We start from the raw sequence: 12,983 nt of genomic DNA, 5'->3' as shown, positions 1-12,983 counted from the left end.
TTGGGTGAGCTGCGGACGTGACCTATACGGGTGATTCACTGGCACCGTATCTTTCAATTTGGAATCAGGTTTTATGGTGGAAGAAATTACAGCTGCCGTTACGATCCATAGACGCACGGCCCCGATAGATCAGTTGAGAGGATAGTAGAGCTCAACTACTATTCATGTAATATCAAGCACTAATCTATACATAACAAACAACATACAGAACCAACCAACTGCAGCTATAGACCATTTCATCTAAGGCGCCGCCATTTTGGGGAGGTGGCGCCGTCTATGTTCTGTTCTTGTCCCTAGCGCCATGCTGGTGTGCACGCGCGCATTTGTGCTGCGCCCACGGTGCAGTACGGCGGCGTCGCAAATTGGCGCTTCGGAGTTTCTGATTTTGTGTGTGTGTGTATGTGTGTGTGTGTGTGTGTGTGTGTGTGTGTGTGTGTGTGTGTGTGTGTGTGTGTGTGTGTGTGTGCGTGCGTGCGTGCGGGCGGGCGCGCGGGCGGGCGGGCGCGCTAGAAAAGCGCCTGGGTGACGGAAAAGCTTTTCGAGAAACACTGCCACGGTTTGTTTTAATGATGTCCGGAACTTCATCGGATTATGGGGCAGGAGGCACTTCCACCGTCGTTCCGATGATTGACCCAGGCAAACGAAATTTGTTTACGAGTCGTTTGTTTCCTCTAGTGCACAGCAACGGCCGCACCGCTATCTACGACGGTGGTCGAAGAAGCGACACAGGCAGCCGCCAAGCTTCTTTTATGCGATCCGAATGAGTTCGATAGACTACGATTACCAGTCAGCATAACAAAGTCACTTCATCAATGTTTACGTTAGCCGCACTTCACTTTTGCTTAAGTGTGCGTGGTGCGCAGACGCGAACTGTATTGTTGGACCACTCACGGTGATGAATTTCTTTCGTGGAAGCTGACCCGTACACATGGGCGTCCGGAGGGGGGGCAAGGGGGGGCGGCTGCACCCCCCTGGAAAATCACTCACTCGAACCGTGAGTGATGGCCGCACGCCAGGGGCGGTGGTGCGCTCAGTCAAAAGGGTAAAAGCAGCCCCGCATGGTCACATCTGCGAAATGCCGCGTCCGGGCGTGCGTCGTTCCGCCGTTTTCAAACCACGCCATCGTTAGCTCTACTGAAGGGCGACCTGTTCCAGACATACAGCGGCACCGGCGAGCATGTGTTTCGAGCCGCCTTGAGATCGGTGTCTGTTTCTTTGATCTCTAGAGAGATAGCGACACGGAGGCAGACAGTGCACGGGGCATCTTGTTTTCGCCTATCGTTACGCCGGTCACCGATGAATTCTTAAGGAGGGAAGGTAAAATCAGCCGTGTCCACCCCCGCTTTGTCGGGCTGCTCAGGGGCAAGCGGGCGATGAGTTGGCGCCGCCGCCGCTCGCTGTCTCCTCCGATCCACGGGTAGCGCAGTTCGGTAGAAGCGCCGCTTTCAGAATCTCCGGCAAAGGGGATTAGCTGCTTTTGTTCACGGCGACGCAGTCTCCCGAGGCGCCCCCACACCAGCGTTCTTTGCGTCTTCTGCGAAAACCAGCGCCTTTGGTCAACGCAGCCCGATGGCGCCTGCCTGGCTCGCCTGTCACCTCTGGCTGGGCCTCAAATCACAACAGCGCCCATGTACTGTGCGTGTCAGTGCATGGTAAAGAGACCCAGGTGGTCGACATTACCCGGAACTCTGTACTACTCCATCCCTCATAGCCTGAGTCGTTTTGGGGCTCTGAACCCCATAAAAACACAAAAACAAATTTTCCGACTGGAGTGGCGAGTGTCCCTTCCCCTCGGAAGTTGCGCGGCGTTCCTTTCACCCCCAAAGTGCGCATTCGGGGATACTGCGGCAAGTAAGCCCTTGCACGTGTGCGCGCCTCTGTGTTTGTGCTTGGGTGTTTTTAGTGGCCGGTTGTCAGCGAAGCTGAGAACAACCAAGACAGCGGACGAGAAAACGACGAGCGGAGAGCAGTGTGTGTGCGGTTGCTCGACTGTGCGGATGCGCAAGCAAGATGGAGCGAGGTGTATGAAGCTGCGAGCGTGCATTTATCTTGTAAATAAGTTTTCGTTGTATATATAGTCATCTTTTGTTTTCAACGTACGTGTTCAACAGTTTTTCCAATCAATGTGTATGATGAGTGTGCACCGAGAGCGTGTAATGAAGCACAGAAGTGAATTTATCACACGTGTAATTACGCAATTCGCCCAGAAAAATCCGAGGCGCCTACAGTTGCTGTTCAAGGAAGACTGACTGAGTGACTGTAGTTGCGTGTTTGTGAACATATTGTGCTGTGTGCTGGTCATCAATCCGGGTGAGTCGAGAACCCGTATGCAGCAAGACTGAGCACTCTTCTCCACGAAGTGATATAGCATCTTTTTGCATTTTTATTAATTTTAGTTGTTTCTTCGTTGATAAACTCCAATGTACCTCTCCTAGCCGCGCTTTAATTTGCTGTTTGTAATTTTTCTTTCATGTGTGCATTTTGTTTAATTTTTATTTATATATAAATAAATAAATTTACTCCGCAAATAGCGCCTTTCTGCTACGAACATACCCCCCCCCCCCCCCCCCCCCCCCCCCCCGGGGCACCAACGGGGCCCCCCCCTGCAAAAAATTCTGCGGACGCCCTTGCCCGTACACACTTCACACATTTAGGCAGGTACTACAGTGCACTTCTCAGCGAGGTACGCGTCGTGCCAGATTCAGGCGTTTTATGCCTGGTGTCCTCTGTGCGTTTCAGCTGGTTACCACTTCGAGATAAATGCTCGCCTACGAGCAGGTCTAGGTGGTAGGTGCGAGAATGTTTACTAAGCTAGAGCGCGCAGGCACCGAACGAAAGCACTGTTTACGCTAGCTGACCTCGCGTATGTCACCATTGCTTGCTTGGGGGCCACCGAGCGAGCGCGAGCAATGGTCGTTCTCGCTGCCCCGCCACTCTTTTTCGCGTACGTGTCCACTCTTCACTCGTCGAAAGTAAAGTGTTGCGGCCCTAAATAAATGTCCGCACTAAACAGAGAAAGTTAGATGAGAGGTTGCATGGGTATTTGCCACGCGGCAAACGAAATTCGCCACGCCACCCGCAGCTCGAGTGTGCTTTGGTGAGCAAGCGCGTTTGCGGTCGTCGTTAAGCACGCTACGCGTCTTCAAACAAGTTTTGCAGACTTAGGTATCTTGACGACTGGTGCAGTGAGCACGCTCTTTTGCTTCTGCCAAGGCCCGGTTGTTCGCGGTAACAACACTGCTGCAACCACACTGCTTACTCGGCAGTGCTGTAATATCGCATATCATTTGCTGTCATATTTATCATGCAACAAAAACTTCGGAGAGGTCTTTTTCCTGCTTATCTGAGCTATCTACTTCCACTGCTCAGATTTTGTGACCATCATATTTGTCTGCAGGTCACAAGCTGTACAGGCATCCAAGTGTTGTCACTGACTGAAGTGGCCACACGTCCGGATGCCACACATCATTTTTTATTTGCTGGAGAAGGAAGCATGTGACATTAAGGAGGCACAAAATCTTCTCTGTTAATGCTAGCCAGCCAAAGACATCGCTCGCCTTCATCTGACGGAAAGCGGTGCAGATGGAACAGGTCGCAGCCGCACTGACGCCGCGGCTGTTCATGCTGTGCACATGGCTCTGCGGCTAGTTTTTTCCGCTTGCGGTAGTTGTTGGTGCAGCCAACAACAGCGCAGAGGTATCCTGATGACCTCGGCTCACGATTCATGTTCATAGTCAGCGTGAAAACACGTAAAAGCTTTTTTGTCGTGCAAAAGACAGCAGGACACGAACGTCACTCAACGCGTAGCTCGCCGCCCGCGCATACCAGGAGGAGAGAAGGAGGAGAAGCAGCGGCGCGCGCGCGCCGGTTCGAGGCTATTGTCCTCCTGGCGCCGAAAACGGTCTATACATTACGAAACCTCAAAGGCTGTCATAAAAAAAATCTCTTTTACACAGAGATTTAACAAGCGTCTTTAAGCTACATTACTCCAGCCAGAAATAAAAGCTCAAAACATCGTTTAGGGTGTTCTACAAGAGTTAATGGATAATAAAAAAAACAAACCGCAAATACAAGACACATGTATTCCTGGAATACCCCTACTTCAGCCGCGCCCGGCGTGGTCGGGCGGCTGTTCTACCAGCTAACGTTTCCCAAAAGCTGCAGGGCTGATTAGTTCCGTCTCTTTGCGACTGGCGTGCAAAGCCTGGGCAGCGCTGGAAAAGTTTTACGCGAGAGGGGTGCTTCCTCCTGTCTAGGCTCCCTGCATGTCTCGTCTTTATCTGACCCTCGCGCGCTCTGCGGCGCCCTTGATGGTGGTGACGATCGCTTTTCAAGTAAGGCACAAAAAATATTACTTTTCGCGCTTCAAAGCTTTAATGTTCAGTTAATGTACAGTAGATTCCAAACTGCAAGCAATTTTTTATGATTATCAAGGAGCTTTGTGCAATATTGGCGATTACAAAAAAGGCTTCGCAAGACGAGACAAGCCAGGAGCAGTACTTCACTTTTTGAAGCATCATGGTGACCCACGTCGATAACGTTTCTAGTTTCTGCGCATCTGACACAATCTGATTGGCAAAAAGTGGTGGCGACATACATGCGCAAATAAGTTTACATGAACAAGAGGGCAAAAAATAATTAGCTGCGTTCAACAAAACGCCATTTTTATTGCCGACGTTGTATTCTAATTTCGAAACGCTGCTACCGAGGCTATACACTTCGCCCCTCGGGAAAAGTGAAGTGAGTTCCCCAAACTCACTTCTTGCCGAGTGCGTTCAGCAGCGAGTGTCACTAAAGTTCATCGTGTGACACGATGCGAATGACACTACAGGCGAGTGTCACTCGTTGAAAATGACACTAAACTTGCTCGTCTGACAGGGGTTTAGTCGATCTGGTCTTCACGCGACTCCTGTGAGCTCTTGAGTGCCGCGGTGGCAACTCGGAGAAGTTACGCGCGGTCCTGAATTGCAAGCTGACAAAAGCAGCTTTTAGCCCAGGTGTCCCACCAGAATTTTTTTTTCTGGAAATAAACTGAAACTGAAACTGAAAAGCCCAACCTGCACTTTTTGCTTTGCGACACCACACAATTCGGTTTTCGTTGCACGGCGCCGCTTTTTGGAAGCTGCCCCAGCGGATCTGTTGCGCGCGCCTTCTGTTATCGCGGTGCCGTCACGTGTTAAGCTGCCGGCCCACGGCGCAGCGTCAAAAGCTGACTCAGTAATTCCCGGAGGCTCGTAGTAGTAGTAGTGGATTTTATTTTGCATTCAATATGGAAGGTAAAAGAATTTTTTTCTACCCCGGCATCTGCTATCGCTGCTGGAAGCACCTGAGCTGGGGCAGCGGAAATAAAGGATAGCAGGCAGTGTGTAGAAGTGAAAAGAAAGAGGGGAGGGGATAGTAGAAAGGACAGAGGGAGAAGTACACTGATAATAATTGTTTACATATATACATGATAAATATAAATATATACAGGTCGCACGCGCGGGAAGGTCTGGTAGAACACACGGAGACTCGTCGCGTGCGGAATTTTCCTCGCATAGCAAAACCACCTGAGTCCTGCTGTCAGTGCTAGGTGACAACCTCTCTAAAAATTCGGACGCCTCAGCGATTCTGTCTGTGCTTGGTTCGTTACACCCCTGTCACACGGGCGTTTCGAAGGCCCTCGAACCGATAGTCTATCGCCTCAAAGGCGATCGAGCGCTGCTACACGGGCGGTTTGGATAGCCATCGAGTCAATAGTATATCGAGCCAACGGAGCAACGCGGAACTCTATCGAGGTTTAGAGGGCCTTCGAGCATTGCCCAGTGTTGCTAGCATTGCTTCGAACGACAAACATGGCGGCGCCCTTCAAAGCCGGACCCCTCGCTTCGGACTGAATTCTCGTTGTTGCTTCCTTTTTCAGTCTGTTCACTGGTCATAAATGGGGCACCGGTCTTTCGCTTTGTCTCGCCTTGCCTATAAGAAAACGTATAAGTGATAAATTTGCTTTATTTTGTATTTAGAGTGACCATTCTGCCGCTGCTAGGCTTAAGAGGACAGTCCGTTTGTTGGCAGCAATAGTTCCCGTCCTGACAACCAGATGGCACCACTATAGGCTGTGTTTATTTTTGCTAAATGAGCAAAATGAGCAAAAAAAAAAGCTAAATGAGCACCTTGCCACACTCACCACTCCCTCCTCCACCGCCCAGGTCGCCCCTTTGGCTGATCTTCTCGAAACCACCACACAGGCACACCACACTCGCTTGGTTCAGCTAGAGACATCGGTTCTGCAGATTCTTACCACCCTCCAATCACAATCCAAACAATTAGAATCCTTCACTTCTACGCTCCAATCCCTGCATGAGTCACTGCCCCCGGCCAAAAAGAAGGAACGCGTACCCTCACGAAGTTCTACCTCTACACTATCATAATGGTTTTTGGCGAGGACCTCGAGATATTGCAGTGGAACTGCCGAAATCTGTGCCATAATAAGACCCCCCTCCACCAGTATCTACTCGCCCGCCCCTCCCTGCCCCATTTTCTCCTTCTCCAGGAAACCCGGACGGCCCGCACTGCCCCAGGCTACCGCGTCTACCATGCCGCTACGGCCACACCACTTGCGTCTATTTATGTACGTAGCGACGTGCTCGTGGAGCCACTTGATATCCCCTCCGTCCTTCTTAAATATTTAGTTGGTGTGGTCTATTACCACCCTTCTTCCCGCGTCTCACTCGCCCTTTTGTCTTTCTACAACCCCCCTGTTACCTCCTCTTTATTTTCCGCCCTGGGCAAGTTCCTTCACTCTCTTCCTTCTAACTCCCATCTCCTCTTTGGTGGCGACTTTAATGCCCCTCACACACTCTGGGCTACCCTCAAACCCTCAAACCCGGCCGCCTCCTCCACTGTCTGGCCCAGGAACGCCACCTCACCCTTCTCAATACTCCTGGCTCCCCTACTCGAGCGGGCACTGCCTCACAGCGCCCCACGACACCCGATCTCACTTTTTGCCGCCGCGGTGGCTCAGTGGCTATGGTGCTCGGCTGCTGACCCAAAAGACGCGGGTTCGATCCCGGCCGCGGCGGCTAGAATTTCTTTGGAGGAGAAATTCGGGAGGCCCGTGTACTGTGCGATGTCAGTGCACGTTAAAGAACCCCAGGTGGTCGAAATTTCCGGAGCCCTTCACTACGGCGTCTCTCATAGCCTCAGTCGCTTTGGGACGTTAAATCCCATAAACCAACCAAACCGATCTCACTTTCTCTCGGGGTTCACTTTCATTTCACTGGCAAATGACAGCCGAAACTCTTCTCAGTGACCACTATCTTGTCCACATTTCCACCTCTCTTTCCCACATCCCTCGATGTCATCCGGTCACTCATACTGACTGGCACGCCTTCCGCGCTAATCTCGCCTCTGACTCCTTTCAATCCTACGACGACTGGACGTCGCGCATCACTGCAGCGCTCACGTCCAGTAGCCGTCGTGTTCGGTCTTGTCACCCAGTCCCAGACCCAGATCCTCACCTACTCCGTTTATGGCGTCGCCGTAAACGTCACAATGCCCAACTTTCTTCCCGGATCACTGCTCTGCGGGCCGAGATCGTCCCCACTGCGCCTCACTCGAGCACTCTCGTTGGAGTGCTCTTTGTGACCGTCTTGACTCTGCATTGCACTCGCGATCCACATGGTCTCTCTTCAAATCCCTCCTTGGCACTAAGCCTGCACTTGCTGCAACTCTAGCTAAAGCCCTCACTCAAGGAACTCCCTCCGATGTTTTTGATCCGCTCGCCTCTCTCTATCTGCCGCCCCCTCTGGCACCCTCCTACCCGGTGTACTGCGGTGGACCTAACCCCGATCTGGACCAATCCTTCACTCTCCGGGAGCTCGAATCGGCTCTGGCTCCTAATGCTACACGCTCGGCTCCCGGTGAGGATGCCATTACATACACCACACTTCGCAACCTTCCTGACTGCGCCAAAGAATTCCTCCTTAAAACCTACATCGATGCATGGGACAGCGGCTGCCTGCCCAGCTCCTGGACCTCCTCCCTCATTTCTATGATTCCAAAGCCGGGCAAGCCTCCCTCTCTCTCTAACCTCCGCCCAATCTCCCTGACATCATGTGTTGGTAAGACCCTTGAGCGAATGGCCCTGACTCGCCTCTCTAATTTTCTCGAGACGAGGGAGTTGTTCCCTCATTCTCTCATCGGCTTCCGACGCCACGTCTGTGCACAGGACATGTTTCTGGTTCTCCAGCACACGTTTCTGTCAACTACCCCCACTCAAATTCACGCACTTGTGACCGTCGATGTTCGCAAGGCCTTCGACGGTGTTTGCCACGACCACATCCTTTCCCAACTCGCCTCCCTAGACTGTGGCTCCCGCATGTACTGTTATATCCGCTCATTCCTCTCTAAACGTGTCGCTCGCTTTCGAGTCGACACCTATCTGTCCGACCCCCACAACCTCACCCGAGGCACTCCTCAAGGTGCTGTTCTCTCTCCTACCCTTTTCAATCTTGCTATGGCCCCTCTCGCCTCCCAGCTAGCTGAAATTCCCGACCTGCATCATATATTTTACGCCGATGACATCACTCTCTGGTGTTCGTCTGGCTCTCCCGGTCACGTACAGGACACCCTGCAACGTGGCCTAGATCTCATCGACTCCTTTCTCACCACTGCTGGCCTCTCTCCTGCTTCTGAAAAATCCGAGCTCCTTCTCCTCAACCATTCCTCATACCAGCTCTCACACAACCAATTCGTCTGTCTCCACCTTTCTGGCTCTCCCATTCCTGTCGTCACGCAGTGCAAAGTTCTTGGCTTTCCTTTGCATGCAGCCAAGAACGTGCAAGCCCTCCACCGTGCTGTCACCACCTGCCACTCCGTAACTCACCTCCTGCGGCGCGTGGTCACTCGGCGCTCAGGTCTCCACGAGGCTCATGCGTGCCGAGTTGCCCACGCGCTGGCCCTCAACAAGGTCTTGTACTTTGCACCCTACGTTTCCTTCAATCAGACTCAACTTAACGCTCTTGAGACTGCCCTTGTGGGCCTCTACAAGGCAGCTCTCAACCTCCCTATCACTACCTCTACTGCAAAGATCTTTGCAACAGGCCTCTTTCATCCTCTCCGTTCTCTGCTCTCTCTCCATCATGACTCGCAGATTGCCCGGCTTTCCCTTACCCGTCAGGGTCAGTGGTTACTGACTCAAGCGGGTATCTCGCCCATTCCCTGCGCCCCGTTTACCTCTCCTATTCCCACCCCGGCTCCCAATCTTCGGATCCTCCCCCTTCCGTCCAACATGTACCCCGTTCTGCACGCCGGCCGTCGTCATGCGGCCGCACAGCACAATTCCCCTCTCTTTGATACCCAGGGTGTAGCTTACACGGATGCCTCCTTCCTCCTTCGTGGCTCCTCGAGCATAGAGTTTCTTACTATTACCTAGAGGGAAAGCTGGCAAGCCGTCTATGGGAGTTTGCATGGAGACCCCACGTGACCACCTCAGCCACCATGGGCGCTCAAAGCATCATGGGGCGGTGAGCTACTTGTTGCGGAACTGTAACTTTTGGCCAAAAAATAATAAAAAAATAAAGCTGTTTGATAGCTACAAACGTCCTAACATTCAATATCTTGTCTAATGATTGCAACAAACGAGCAGAAAAGCATTTAAGTGCAAAGTTTGCCTAAAATAAGACATGACTAGCTTTCCTATTGGCCAAGTGATGAACACTAAAAAAACTAATATTTCGTAATTAACAGGCGCACTTTTAAAAGTAAATATGTTTTCAAAAAAAATGTTGTTGTTTAGATACTTTAAGAGGTTTTTTAATGGCATTTCGGAAGAGTAAAACCTTTTATTGGCGTCGTGTGTCGTCGCGTCTTCACTACTATGGCTTTTGCACACTGCGTTCGCGCGAAAGTCGTCTGCGCACACACGAACTACGTTTTCGGAATGAAACGCCTTAGTACTGCCACTCTGTGTTCCCGAAAAACTACGACTGTGCCGCAACAAGTAGCTCACCGCCCCATGATGCTTTGAGCGTCCATGTTGGCTGAAGTGCAGCGCCGCCAGCTTTCCCTCTAGGTAGTAGTAAGAAACTCTATGTCCTCGAGGTTCCTGCGGCTACGCCCTGTACCACCCTCACCTCCTCGCTCCTGAAACTCACACCAGCGGGCCGTTTCTACGCCCTCCGGATGCATTGTCCCTCGAGGTCCTCGCCATTGCGCATGCCCTCCAGTCATTTGCCCTCCTTCCCTCTCTTCAAGAGTACACAGTCTATTCAGACTCACAAGCCGCTATACACCACATACAGAAACGCACCCTAACCCCTTCTCTTCAACAGGAGGTCGAACGAGCGGTCTCCGCATTGCAGCCTTCCATTGTTTTCCTCCGCTGGGTCCCTGGGCATTCAGGGATTGACGGCAATGAGCTGGCTCATCAGCTCGCCCGTGACACACTTTTCCGGGCACCGTTGATCCCCTGGCCCAAGCCCTCGGAGGACGGTGGGAGACTCACCCTTCGCCGCACCATAAAAGAGGTCTACCTCGAGCTCCGCCTCGACAAACGCCTTTACCCTCCCCCTCATCCATCACTCACAGTGCCGGAGGCTCGCCTTCTTCGGCACGTTCAAATGAATGCAATCATCACCCCGTCTCGCCTCTTTCTCTATCGCTATCGATCGGACCCTTCCTGTCCCAACTGCCCCTGTATCTATGCGGACCTTGCCCATTGCCTCTTCTATTGCCCGGCTGCTCAGCAGTCTTGTTCCTACCCCCCACCTTCTTTATCCATCACCACCTGGCTCGACTGGCTTGGCGCTGAAGGGGAGGAAGAACAGCGACTTCTGATCGCCCAGGCGGTCGACATGCTCGGCCTGTAAATTTTGGCCGAATAAACGTCTTCTACTACTACTATTTTTGCGTCTGTGCTGGCCTACGCTGAACTGAATGCGGGAATGCGCTTGTGTTTAGCGTACGTAAACACGCATACGCTTGTGGTTCGTAGACAGCGTAAATTTATGCTCTTTTTTGCACTGTATCTGCGTACGCCGCGAGCGGCGACGTGGTGTGCAAAACCGAGAAACAGCAGTGATGCGGCGGTTCCACCTCACCCCGGCGTCAACAAATGAGAACAGGTCCTAGTTTTTGCGGCGAGCGAACCCGCTTCGCGCGCCGGATTTTTGGACAAGTGTGAACGCGCCTTATGACTGCAAAAAAATTATATTTCAGCATTTAGTTTGGTTTCGTAAAAATATTTTTATTTGCGCGAAACCAAACGTAGCGATTGTGGCGCCACACGAGCTCGGTGTAAGACGCGAAAACGATATCAATGGCCATTGAGATTTGCAGTGTAGGAGCACCACAACTCCCTCGAGTTCGATAACGATTGAAAATCTCGATGGCCCTCGACTCGATGGCCATTGAAACTGGCCGTGTGACGGGGGTATTACTCCCTGGGCTCAACTGGGCCGCGATCTCGTGGTCCTTGGAACGCGTCAGCTCGTGCACGGAGTGGTCGCCATAACTCAGGCCCCTCTTCTTTAGCTCGTCCTCCCAGCGGTTTGGAAAAAGGTAGGGACACTGCTCCGGCAAGGTCACTGACACCGCAGCTTCGGTATGCAGCACCCCAAACCGGCCCTCAATGGTGACGCACGCGACCGGCAGACAGACACTGCCCTCCTGGGCCACCTGCCGGATCCACGCGTTTTCCCCAGTGAAATCTTTCGGTGAAACGAACGAAGGGTGCATTACATTCATTGTGGCGGCGGAGTCGCCCAGGACGCGACACCGTCGCTCATTCTGTCCTTTCGCGCATGTACGGCTCTAGTAGGCGCATATTTTACTCGTCGAGAGTAGTGAGCGAAAAAACCAGCCTAGTCCTTCGACAGCCACTCGCGATATGCCCTGGCTCGTTACAGCGGAAACAGACTGCTGGTATGCTCGCCTCGAAGGCTTTAGCACGATCCTTCTCTTTTTTTTCTTTGTCCGCGTCATTTCTACCAACGGAATCTTTTTCGCGGTTCTCCTCATCTGCCCCTTTCTCTACCCTCGGCGGGGCCGCTCTATTCTCGTTCCGCACTGGGCGCCTCCTGAACTCCCCTTAGGGCTTTGTTCCTGCCCGTAAGCTTTCCTTTCCTGTTTCGCGCCTGACCTGGAACTCTTCTGCGAGTTCGGCGGCGCGCTCTAAGCTTTTCTTTTCGGGCCTGTCTTGCACCTAGAGCCGCGTTTCCTCATTTAGACAATTGTAAAATTGTTCTAGACAGATTTCTGCCACAACTTTGTCACGGTCCTGATAAACCTCCGCGCCATTGAGCCATTCGATCAGATTTGCCTTAAGATAGGAGGCAAAATCTGGGAATGACTCAGACGGCCGCTTCCCCGTGGTTCTGAATCGTCGAAGGAAGGCGTCGTCTACCAGGCGGTACTTTTTCAGCAAGGTGGCTTTCACTTTACCGTAATCATCCGCCTTTTAGCCGAGCAAGCACGTCGGCAGCCTCACATGGCAGAACCGTCGAAAGGTATTGAGGCCAAGTTGTGCGAAGAAATTTTTGGTTTTCGCACGTGCGCTCAAAGTTTACAATGAACAGCCCGACATCTTCGCCCATTTTGAAAGGTGACAGAAGGTCTTTCATTTTGGGCGGCTTCGATGACTGACTGCTCACAGCAGAGGCCGTGCCGGCATTTGCTGCTTCTGCCTGAGCTGCAGCTAGCTTCACCTCAAGTCGCTTCCTTTCTAGCTCCACCTCATCTTTCCTCTTTTGTTCCTCTAACTCCTCTTTTCTTATTCGCTCCTGCAATTCCAATTTTTCTTGTCTTTTTCGTTCCTCCAATTCCTCTTTTCTTTTTCGTTCCTCCAATTCCTCTTTTCTTTTTTGTTCCTGTAACTCCTCTTTTCTTTTTATTTCCTCCCAGTGCTCCACTATCTCCTCGTCCTCAAAACCGAGGTCCTCTATAGCACTGACAACCTGCAGTTTCTTCATTGTTTCCCCGCAATGAGTCCCTAATTCTCCAGA

The 12,983-nt window shown here is 52.0% G+C and overlaps 1 protein-coding gene and 1 pseudogene across 17 annotated transcripts in view; one reads left to right on the top strand and one right to left on the bottom strand.

Moving 5' to 3' along the window:
* The window catches only part of LOC149357441 (uncharacterized), a 43,988-nt pseudogene extending 32,261 nt beyond the window's left edge, over positions 1-11,727 (bottom strand).
* Positions 1-12,983, top strand: part of LOC149357439 (uncharacterized) — a 478,435-nt gene that overhangs the window by 297,585 nt on the left and 167,867 nt on the right. The window lies entirely within an intron of this gene.

This window comes from Amblyomma mixtum, chromosome 3 (genome assembly GCF_055824585.1).
Source record: "Amblyomma mixtum isolate Tamu chromosome 3, ASM5582458v1, whole genome shotgun sequence".
NCBI classification, from domain to species: Eukaryota; Metazoa; Arthropoda; class Arachnida; order Ixodida; family Ixodidae; genus Amblyomma; species Amblyomma mixtum.
This window is presented reverse-complemented; position numbering and strand designations above follow the sequence as displayed.